The following is a 12,138-nucleotide window of genomic DNA, read 5'->3' on the forward strand; positions in this document are numbered from 1 at the left end:
TACACTTCTTATAGTATGAGAGCCATCAGGTCTATGTAGGTTTTGTAAAACTCTACGGGAATGCCGTCTGTCCCTGTGGCCTTCCCAGATTGCATATGCATAATTGCCTCCCTCACCTCATCCAGTTCAAACGGAGCACATACAAATTGTCGATGCCAGCCACTCAGCCACCCAAGGGTAACGTCACCTAAGAAAGCTTCTAGATCCAGCTCACCTGTCCGTGTTGTCGTGTAAAGTGTCTTATAGTGTGCTGTGAAGGCGCTCAGTATAATTGTAGTTTCCCTGTACACCATTCCATCTAACCCTTCCAATTCCAGCACCACATTTGAGCTCCGTGCACGTCTAATTGTTTCAGCCAGTGCCCTGCCCGGTCTCTCCCCCTCACCATATCGTCGAGCTGTCCAGTACTTTCCCCGAAATCGCGATCTCTACAGGCATCCTCCATATATTCTGTGAGCTTCTCCCTAAACCTCGATTGGGTGGCACCATCTGGTTTGGTATACAGTGTCTCCTCCAGTGATTTGAGTTCGGTCTCAAGGGTGTGCAGGGTGTGCATAATGTCTTTAAGTATGCCAGCCCCCTTTGCTATACAGGAACCGCTCAATGTGACCTTAAACGCCTCCCAGATAGTCTCCACCTTCTCAACAGAATCCTTGTTTCGCACAAACAAATTCTGCACCTCCTCTCTGAGTTCCTCCTGGAAAACAGTGTCTAGCAATATGTTAGGCTGCAGCCGCAAGCTGCTGCGTGGTGGGCCAAAATCTTCCGAGGACAGGGTAAGCTTGACAGGGGCATGGTCCAAGTAGGTCCTGGCCAGATGGTGCACCTGTAAAATTGCCGGCCCCAGCCCCGCAGATAGGAATATATAATCCAGGCGCGCCCACGATGCTGCATGAGCGGTAAAGTGAGTGCCCTCCAAGTCATGTGGATGCAAATGCCTCCAGGCATCTATCAAATTGTACTCCGTGAGTGTGGTGTGTAGTACCGCACGTGCCTTAGTATAGTGATGGGGGGCAGGGTTGGATCTATCAACATCTGGATTGCGCGCAATATTAAAGTCACCACCCCATATTATGTGATTAGATCCAATGTCTATAACTTTGACCCATAACTCTGTATAGTATTGTGGATCATCTATATTCGGCCCGTAGCAGCAGGCCAGAGTGACCGAATCGGGTCCCAACCTCCCCCAGGCTAGGCAGTATCTCCCCTGCGTATCCCACCTTACTCCTGCCAATGTGAACGGTGTGCGCTTTTTTATAAGAATAGCTGTGCCTCTCGCATACGAAGAGTAGGAATTGAATAGCCTATGTTCCGCCCATTTACTGGCAAAGGTATTGGTGTGTTGCGGGTTAAAATGCGTCTCTTGCAGTAACGGCACATGGATCTGATGCCTATCCAGATAGGATAGCACTTGGCGCTTTTTACGCGGATCTCCCAACCCCCTCACATTCCATGTAACAATGTTCAGTTTATCTACAGCATCAGGATGCATGGGCCCGGGAAACTACCATCTCTGCAATCTTCTGTCCAAGAGCGACGGCCATTTCGTGGGCGCGTCGCACACAGAGTACCTGACCTCGTGCAATGTAGATACCAGTACCACCACAAACCCAGCCCACCCCTACCTGTGAAAAGAAAACAGCCATGCAGAATGACAATCATGTGTACCTTCCAACCAATCACCTCAACCCATCCCCAAATTCGCATCCAAACAACTAAACTCCGTGCCTTTTCTCCCCCACCCACTTAAGCAACCCAATTTTGCCAGAATCTATAACCCACACTCCCCCCCCCAACTGCAACAGACACCATGTCAAAACCCCATTACACAGTGTATAATGGTCATCCATGGGGGAACACCCTTTGGGGGACATAACTAGACAGCCATGCGGTCTCCCCGCTCCCCTCAAGCCCCTTCGTGATGGTTCAACAGGCCCTGGTTTGGGAGAGCGGGCCCTGGGACTTTATATCATACAAGCAAATGAGCCAATTGGAAAGGTCTCACCTCCCTTGAGACAGTTCGATCTTTGCGATAAATCAGTCCGCTGCCCCAGCCAGGGTGATCATCGCATCATACCAGTTTACATTAGTAAACTTCAGCTTTTACAAAATAAATTCCTGATGATATTTATTCCAAGTCCTCATTCTCCTCAACGTGATCAGGCTGCTGTGAAGCCTCCTGGGTACCCCCACCTCGGTTCGCCCGCTTCAATGTTCGAAGGAAGTCCTCTGCCTGTTGAGGAGATGTGAAAAATCGCTGCTTTCCTTAATGCGTTACCCTGAGCTTCGCCGGATACAAGAGCGCGTAGTCAATCTGTGCTGCACGTAGTTTCCGCTTGACCTCCACGAACTTGCGCCTCTCCTCCTGTACTATGGGCTTAAAGTCTGGGTATATGGAAAAAGTGTTATCATCATATGACAGTGTCTGTTTGTTCCTCGCTGCCCTCAGGGCCACGTCCCGGTCCCTATAGTTTAGTAATCTGGCGATTATAGGCCGCCGAGGGTTACCAGGCACCGGACGTGGCCCGAGGGCTCTGTGCGCCCGTTCCACTATAAACTGCGAGGAGAATGCATCCTTTCCTATGGCCTCCAGCAATAATTTCTCAATATAGCCCTCCATTCTACCAGTGTTTGTCGATTCTGGTATGCCTATGACGCGGATATTATTGTGCCGACTGAGCGCTTCCAAGTCCTCATTCTTGGCTGCTAATACTCGTAAGAGCTTCTCCATTCTAGTAAGTTGTGTTGTATGAGTGGCAGTGACATTGTCGGTTTCAGATATTCGTCGCTCCGCCTCTTTAATGCGGTCTTCGTGGCCATCTAGTTTGTGTGCAATGGCATCCATCCTGGATGTCATCCGATCTACTTTGTCCACCACCGTTGCGAAGCCCTGCCGGATCTCTTGCAGAATATTTGCCATATCTGGTGTCTGTAAAGCAGCCCCTCCACTGGCACGTTCCACCATCTCCTGCTGCTCCTGATCGCCAAGTGCAGAATTGCTTCCTCTCTTTGCCGCGTCAAAATTTAGTTTGGGTTGCCAAGTGTCAGGTTTCCCATAATTCCAAAAGTATACCGCCCTTGGTGTGTGTTCCAAGTATATTCAACGCGTATCTACCTGCCTAGTGCTGTGAGTCGGGGCCAGGCTCTATAGGTGAATGCACGGCTCGTCTTCAGCAGTTGGCCCCCTCCTACACCACCGTCGTGTCTTCCAGAGCTGCCCGGCACCACACTGCATCACCTGCTTGCCTAGTCCATTATATATTGTATTACTGCACTGTGTACTTTGGCTGTCTCTTGGTCCGGGACCACCAGCAGCACGTAGCATTCAGCCCCTGTAACATAGAGGGGAGGGGGGATCCCTGCAATGACCATCGACTCCAAGTCTTCCCAGGGCACCTCACAGGGCACTGTTATGTGAGGTGGGGCCGTTCACGTGCTGTCCCTCACCCTACTACATACGCAAATGCTCCTCATAAGTCCTCAAGATGCCTAGCATATGTTTTGGCCGCAGCCAGCTCTTAGGCAGCTGTCCGCTCCAGACGGGGAGGAGGGGGAGGGGCACCGCAACCCCGGGCTATCACCCGTCACGCTCTCGGTCTTGAAGTGGCCTCACCGCTACTGCGGTATTCCCCACGGCTGTTTCAGGGCTCCCAGCCGGCAGCGCCGTACCGTGGGGGGGGGGGGGGAGTGGGGCCGACCCCTCCGCCCCAGTGCTGTTGTTTTTTTTGGGGTTTTTTTTCCCCCCAAGGTCTCCCTCGCAGCGGCTACCAGAAAGCTCACGTTGCCTCACCGGATATAACCGCCTCTCTCAGCGTCTCCTACCGGCTCTAAGTCCCGCAGTCAGGCCATCCCTCATTGCGCTTCGCTCTCCGGTCAGGCGTGCTCCTCCTCTGCCAGGCGCCGAACATATGGCCTAGCTGCCTCGTGTGAGTCCCCGGACTGTCCCAGCCGCAGCAGCCGATCCAAAGCTCCTCCCAATTCCGGCGGGCGATTCGCTCTCCGATTCAAGTGCTTGTTGCGGTGGCTGTCAGCCACCAATCCAGCCCAGCTTCGCACCGATCGTTCCTGCAGGGCAGCTCCGCGTTGTATACAAATATTAGCGCATTTAGTGCTCAATTACCCAGGATAAATGCAGGATAACGGTCCCAGGGAGCAGGAGCCTCACTTCAGTGCGGCCATACTGCTGGCGTGCCCTCTAGCGCCCCTGGTAACGTGAGGACTTGTGTGGGGGCATGAGGGTATACAGGGGCAGCAAAAGAAACTAAGGGCAATATGGTGACACACAGTGCAATTTGTGGCGTCTCCCTCTCCCGATTCATGTACCGCAATGGCCGCAACTTTCCTGAGTTGCGGCGGCTCTTCAGCATCATCCGGGGGTGCCCACCACTCCTCGGACCAGGTCTCCGGGCCTCCGTCTTTGTCTTGGTCTTTAAGGACAGCGGCTCCTGCAGGATCTTCTCCACAGGACAGGTCGTTCCTTCTCTGCTCTGGGTCAGGATTCCTTATCTCGGTGTGCTCATTCCTCTCCTCCATTTGACTTCCTTGCTTCCCCGGCTTCGTGCGCACTTCCAGCTTCCCTCGAACCTCTTCACCTGGCGTTTCCCTGCCCGTCTCTGCTCCGAGTGGACCGGGCACTTCAGCAGGCTGACACCTACCTGTACATGGGAGGCATCAGGAATGGTTAACGCTTGCTCTCCCGATCCCGTGGCAATATCGTTCTTGAGCACAAGACTCATAGGGCCCAAGGGAAGGAGATGAATAGCGGAAGTCGAGCCGGCCCCCTCACATCCCCTTCCCTAACTTTCTTGCTAGCAAGAGAAGAGTCAAGGGGATATCGAGACAAATAGTCAGCGTTCGACTGTTCTTTCCCTTTCGATCGAGGGTGTTGAAATGGAAGGATAGCAGTGCCAAAAACCATCTTATTATCCTGTCATTATGTCCATTGTTACGGGAAAGCTATTCTAACGGGGCATGGTCAGTGTATAAAGTAAACTCTCGCCCCTCCAGATAGTAACGGAGGGATCCGATCACTCATTTTATTGCCAAGGCCTCTTTTTCTATCACAGAAAATTTCTTTACACGGGGAAAGAGCTTTCTACTTATATACAATATTGGTCTTTCCAACCCTTGGGGATCCTTTTGCGACAGAACAGCGCCTAGCCCCTGCTCAGAGGTGTCTGTTTGGAGGATGAATGGTTTCTCGTAATCGGGGCTAAGTAATACAGGTTTGGATGTGAGGGCCTTCTTCAGGTATTGAAAGGTGACTGTGAACATCCCCGGGGGGCTGGCATAACTCTTTTTCTGTATTTAGGTGCTTTTGTAAAAGGTCAGTCAAGGGAGCTGCTTTCTGGGAGAAGCCGGTATAAATCGTCTGTAATAGCCCAAGATGCTTAGGAAGGCTCTCAGGTCTTTCTTGGTCCAGGGTAAGGGAATGACTGCTATGGCGGCTTTTCCTTCTGTGGTTTTATCAACCCCTCTCCAAGGAGATAACCTAGGTATTGTACATACCTGGCTGCTATCCTGCTTTTGGTTGGGTTGCTGGTGAGACCACTCTCTCCCAATGTCTGTATAACGGTGGTATGGTGGTCAAGATGTTGTTCCCAGGTAGTGCTGTGTATAACTATTTTGTCTATATATGCTGCTGCATACTCGGCACAGGGTCTCAGTGTGGTTTTCATCAACCTCTGAAAGGTTGCATGGGGCCTGTGTAACACAAAGGGGAGTACTGTAAAATGGTATAAACCCCAGGGGACGAAAAAGTAGTCTTCTCCCTATCTTGTTTTTTTAAGGGCACTTGCCAGTACCCCTTGCATAAATCCAAAGTACTAATGTAGCAGGCCTTTCCCAGTGAGATCTTATTTACCTCCCGAAAGTCAGCACAAAACCTGAGGGACCCATCAGGTTTTGGCACCAATATTATGGGTGAGTCCCACTCGCTGTTTGATAGTTCTATTACTCACATGCAGAGCATTTGCTGTATCTCCTCCTCGACGGCCCATCTATGGGACTCAGTGAGGCGGTAAGGGTGTAACTTTACCGTTTTCCCTGGTTGTGTAGTGATGGCATGTTCTATCACTTGAGTTCTGCCTTGGTTTGAAGAGGTAATAACCTGTACTCCAGGGTGTGTTTCTGGTCTTCAGAAAGCTCAAGATCTATACTCTGATGGAATAGTGATAAGGGTCTTCTGGCTAGGGTCCCCCGTGTAGGTACCTCTACCTCCCATTTTTTCAACAGATTTATATGAAAGATCTGGGTATTGTTTCTCTTCTTGGGATTCATCTCAAGACGATATGTCACAGGGGTTACCATCTCCATGACTCGAAATGGGCCCAGCCATTGTCCCAAGAGCTTTTGGTCTGAGGTGGGCATCATGAGCAAAACATAGTCGCCCTTCTTGAGAAAACACTCGTTGGTTCTTTTGTCATATTGGTGTTTCTATGACACTTGTGCTTGCTCCATGTGGATTTTACAGATATCACATCTCGCTTGGAGATGGGTTTTTAGGTTTAAGACATACTCGTAGAGAGGTTTGGTCCCTTCTGGTTCTTCCTCCCACTCCTCCCTTACTATGTCTAATAGGGTGGGTGGTTATATATACATATAGTAATACAAATGGGGAGTACCCGGTACTCTTCTGGGGTTTGAATCTTATGGCAAAAAGGGCTAGGGGTAACATGTCCTCCCACTTACGGGTTTCAAGATCTAGGAGCTTTTTCAATGTGCTTTTGAGGGTGGCATTGTACCGCTCAACTAGTCCGTCGGTTTGGGGGTGGTATGCCACTGTACGGATTTGCTTAATATTCAATTGTAGACATACCTGCTTAATTAGATTTGAAACAAAGGGTGTTCTCTGGTCGGTCATGATCTCCCTGGGGAATCCAACCCGGGAAAATATGTTGATCATAGCCTTTGCGATATGAAGGGCATTTGGGTGTCGTAATGCGACTGCCTCGGGAAAGCGAGAGGCGTAGTCCACTAACACCAATACGAACCTAAAGCTGCTCCGGGAGGGGAACAAGGGCCCAATTATGTCCATTTCTACTCTGGAGAACGGCTCGCCTATCACGGGTAAGGGATGTAAGGGGACTCTGGAAAGCAGGGATCAGCTGTTCTTCTGACAGATGGGGCATTCCTTACAATTCCTCCGTATCTGATGGTATATACCTGGCCAAAAGAACCATTCCAGGATAGTTTTTTGTGTCTTCTCTTTCCCGAAGTGGCCCCCTAAGAGATGGCTATGAGCAAGGAACATCACTTTTTCTCTGTATAGTTGGGGTACCAATAACTGACAAGGTTGGCCCTTCCCCCTTTTTCTGTACACTAATCCCTGCCTAATGCTAAACTGGGGACCTACATGTTCAGGATCTTTGGTGTCACTGGCCCTATTCCACGATTCTCTTAAGGTGGGGTCTTCCCTTTGGGTGGCAAAGAACCCCCAGTCATATTGCCACATGGGTTCGTTCTTTGTCTGGGTCAGGGAGACCCTTGTCCAGTCTCTCCTCTCTCGCTTCTTTTGTTTCCTGCTTTTCCTGGGTTTCCCTTGAGGAAAGGCAAGACACGGGACCTGGGAAAAAGGAGCAGTCTGGTACCATTGGTTGTTCTCTAGTTCCGTCTCCGGTACCAGCATTGACATATAAAAATAATCGGTCCCTAGAACCAGAGGTTCTGGTAAATGGGGAATCAACCCCACTCGCAAGGGAACTGACTCAAAGGAGGGTCCATATTGTACCTGTATGTCTGTGGTAGGGTACCGCTTATTGTCGCCATGCACGTATTGAATGTTGATCTCTCCAGTGGTTTGTGTAACCCCTCCCGGGATTGCTGCAGGCTGTATGATGCTTTGAAGACAACCTGTGTCCATCAGGGCCTGGCGGTTTTCCCCATTAACCCTTACCGTGCAACAGTAAGGGTTTTTTTCCCAGCGGGATTGCAATAGAAGGAGCGAGTGAGCCCGACATCCATGGGTTCCTCCTTTTGAGGGCATACACAGGCAATATGCCCAAAGCCCCCACAGTGGAAACACTGAGGGTCAGGCTGCGGTGGTGGTCGATGGGGACTGGCAAAGGGTGGGGCAACAATGTCACTGTATCCTGTTTCTGGGATAGGGGTGGTTTGGTTGCCCTGACAGGGGCCCTGCTGGATGGCCTCCAGTGGTGTTCATCCTGGCCCTGTTGGAGATCTTGGGCTCGGTTGAAGGTGCTAGCTATTTCTACGTCTCTTTCAAATGTTAAATACTTGTGCTGCCGTACCCATTTCTGCACAGGGGATACAAGGAGGACAAAAACTGTTCTAAATAGATTGTCTCCATGAATTCCTCTTTGAAAGAGGTTAAGGGTTTCAGCCACCTGTCAGCCAGGTCCAGGACACGGTAAAAAAGCGCTCTAGGGGTTTCATGCGGTCCCTCTTTTACCTGCCGAAGGCGGATCCTGTATGTTTCATCATCAATCCCCAGCCTCTCCAGTGTGCTTTTCTTTACTTCATCATATGCGGTGAGGCCGAGCGGATTGGCCGCTTGGCATGCAGCCTGCAGGTCATCTGAAAGTAGGGGACCCAAATACTGGCCCCATTTATCGACAGTCCATCCGGCCACCCAGGCCATCCTCTTCCGAAATTAGAAAAGAAAAGGTTGGGGTCCTCCCCACTGACATATTTCTGTAATACAACAGAAGGTAGAATAGCATGGCACCTATGTTGTCCAAGCGAGTTGGCCAGCCTCCCGATTACCGCCTCCTGTGTCTGGCTTTGCTCTAACAGTGTTTTGTGGAGTTTTTCCTTATCCTCCTCAGCAACAGCCGGGAACTTTATCATGACCTGGCCTAGTCTTTCCTGGCCTTCTGCCATCTTCTGCATTGGGGCCTCCTTCTTCTCGGATCCCACTTATGACACCAGATGTGAGAGGGACAGGCGGAAGAAATTCCTAGGAGGCCGGATTGGGGGATCAATTTTAACCAATTTTTTATTGAGGTTGGTAACAACAACAAAAATCAATAGTCTCGGTGGGATCTTCTCTTTGTCCTCTAGGGTTGTTTCTTCCACTAGGGCATGTCTTGCCTTGAGAGGGACATCTCCAGGAGGCTCAATAAAGAAAAAAAAGAAGGGCAGTAAGCAACTATATACCAGCTGGGAGCATGTCAAGATAGAGCCCTCCACTGTTTCTAGGGTGAGTGCAAAAAAAAAACAAGTACTGACCAAAAAGGAGGCTCCCCCCCCCCCTCGATTATACACAGGATTGCCAAATATGCCAGTACTACAAACTTAGGTGCTCTGGGCAAACAGTCCCTTGTCTTCAGTGTACTGCCCAAGGAACAGAATACCACCCTCTCTACAGGGTGCCACCGAAGAATAGTGCAGTTATAAGGCGGAATTCCACAAGGTTGTAGCGACCGCCTACTAGGGGGGTTCTGTGCTCTTTAATCAACATGGTGAGTGGTAACATGAGGACTTGTGAGGGGGCGTGAGGGTATACAGGGGCAGCACAAGAGACTAAGGGCAATATGGTGACACACAGTGCGATTTGTGGCGTCTCCCTCTCCCTGGTTCCCTCTTCCACCCGATTCACTTACTGCAATGGCCGCAACTCTCCGGAGTTGTGGCGGGTTTTCAGTGTATTCCGGGGGTATCCACAACTCCTCGGACCTCCGTCTTCGTCTTGGTCTGGAAGGGCGTCGGCTCGTGCAAGATCCTCTCCACAGGACAGGTCGTTCCTTCTCCGCTCTGGGTCAGGATTCCTCGTCTCAGTGTCCTCATTCCTCTCCTCTGTTCGACTTCCTTGCTTCCCCGGCTTCACATGCACTTCCGGCTTCCCTTGAACCTCTTTACCTGGCTTTGGCCCCTCCCGTCTCTGCTCCCATTGAACTGGGCGCTCCGGCAGGCCAACACCTTCCTGTACGTGAGAGGCATCATGGACGGTTAACCCTTGCTCTCCCAATCCTGTGGCAATATCGTTCTCGAGCACAAGACTCATAGGGCCCAAGGGAAGGAGATGAATGGCGGATGTCTGCCCGGCCCCCTCACACTACCCCTCCCGAACCCTTCTCAATCCAAATAACTGACTAACATATCCACCACTTAAATTAATTTCATGTTTTACCTTACTAATTCAAAACTAATCCTTATGGGTTCCAGAGTAGTGTGCTACTCGCCAAGAAAGTGCTTCAAAACCCCATCAGGGGTAGCATGTGCTATATAAATACAAGCCTCTTTCCCTCTTCTATCCCACCACCTACCCTTCTCTATCCAAATAACTGAATACCATATCCATGACTCAAATTACTTCATATTTCACTATACTAATTTTCAATCACTAATCCTTTATGGGTTCCAGAGTAGCTTGCTTCTCGCCAGAAAATCGCTTCAACACCAAAAAGGGGTAACAGGTGCTATATGAATGCAAACCTTTCTTCCCCTTCTATCCATCCACTATCCTTCTCACTCCAAATAACTGACTAATATCCACCACTCAAATTACTTTCATATTTCACCATACAAATTCACCACTAATCTGCATGCTTCAACACCCCATCAGGGGTAGCAAGCGCTATATAAATACACACCTTTTTTCCTCTTCTATCCTTCAGCTATCCTACCGAATCCAAATAACTGACTAACTTATCCTTCACTTTAAAATTTACCTGCATGTTTCACTTTACTGATTCAACACTAATCCTCTATGCGCTTAGACGCCTCGTCAGGGGTAGTACGCGCTATACAATGCAATTACAATTACAATGTTACAATTTATGTTGTTTAGTTACCTGTCAACATTTTTAAATCCGCCTGGGTGTGTTATTGGAAATCATGGGTTGAGAGGTGCACGTTTACACTGAGATCTGTGTCTTCCACGATGAAGTCACTCTGGCTGCACATAGTTTGCCCTGCTCAGTATGGTGCACAAAGAGCTTCCTGTACCAATCCTTTAATTATTCTGTGGTTTACAGCAGTTCTTTTATGACCTTTAAGTGTTAGAATGCATAGATAATGGAAGGGTATCCTAGTGTGATACATCCACATATGGGCAATAATACTGTGATGCAGGCAGCCCAACATAAACCTAAGCGACTGTTTCAGCACCTGTACATCCTTAGCTCTGTGGCCATTCACCAAGGCCACTGCCATATGGTAGTGCACTTTGAATGTTACACGCTTGTTTGTCTGCAGTGCTGACCACTCAAAGCAACCGAGCCAGAACTCCAGGAACACAATACTCCTACTCTGCCTCTACCATTGCTCTGTTCATTACTCCTGGCATCAGCATCCGTTGCAAAACAAACCAAAATCCTGGGCTCCGGCAGCATCCAAGTATCTCTGAATATGTTACAACATCTCATCATCTGATGAAATCGTGTTCACTCCATTGTTGCAATAAATATTGTCAAACTTGCAGATGTGCCCGCACTGCCATTGCCAATGAGAGCTTTACCCTGTGGTATGGAAGAACCAGCCTTGACAGGGCAAAGCCGAGGCTCTTACTAATTGACAGCCCCTCACCACATTTCATGTGAAATTCAGGTGCCCCATCGTCAATGCACCCATTGCCTCAGCTAAAATGAGGCAACATATCTTCATACCGTCCATAGTATGATATCTGTATCTTGAATGTGTCCAAGTGAAGGCCCAGGAATGTAAGCACCATACTTGGTTCTTCAATTGTTTTCCTTGCCTGCAGCATCTCCAATTCACTAGTCAATTCCTGAAACTCAGGGAGTTTCTGCTGTCACTCTCATGAAGTCCTGTGTCACACAAACAGTAAATAACCCCCAAAAATGAGTCCCAACCTGATTGCACCTAAAAAGTCAATTGTAGGAAAGAACATAAAAACTCGAAAAGCAAACAGGAGATGGCACAACTCATCAACAGTTCCTTGTCTACAAATATAGCACCCTCGAATTGTTTAACAAATAGGGAAAAGTCAGCTGGATGCACTGCCAAAATATAGAAAGCCAACTTTATATAGCACTTCACTAGCTCCACCCTGACCCACGCTGCCTCATGAGCTTAATTATATCATCAAAAGTGGCATACTGACCCTAATATCCTCCTGGACTATGACGTCATCTACAGAACCACACCTGGGCCATTAAAAGCGATGGATTAAATGGAATTCCCCCACAGATTAACGAGAACCACGCCTCATGG

This window comes from Lissotriton helveticus, chromosome 6 (assembly GCF_964261635.1).
Source record: "Lissotriton helveticus chromosome 6, aLisHel1.1, whole genome shotgun sequence".
NCBI classification, from domain to species: domain Eukaryota; kingdom Metazoa; phylum Chordata; class Amphibia; order Caudata; family Salamandridae; genus Lissotriton; species Lissotriton helveticus.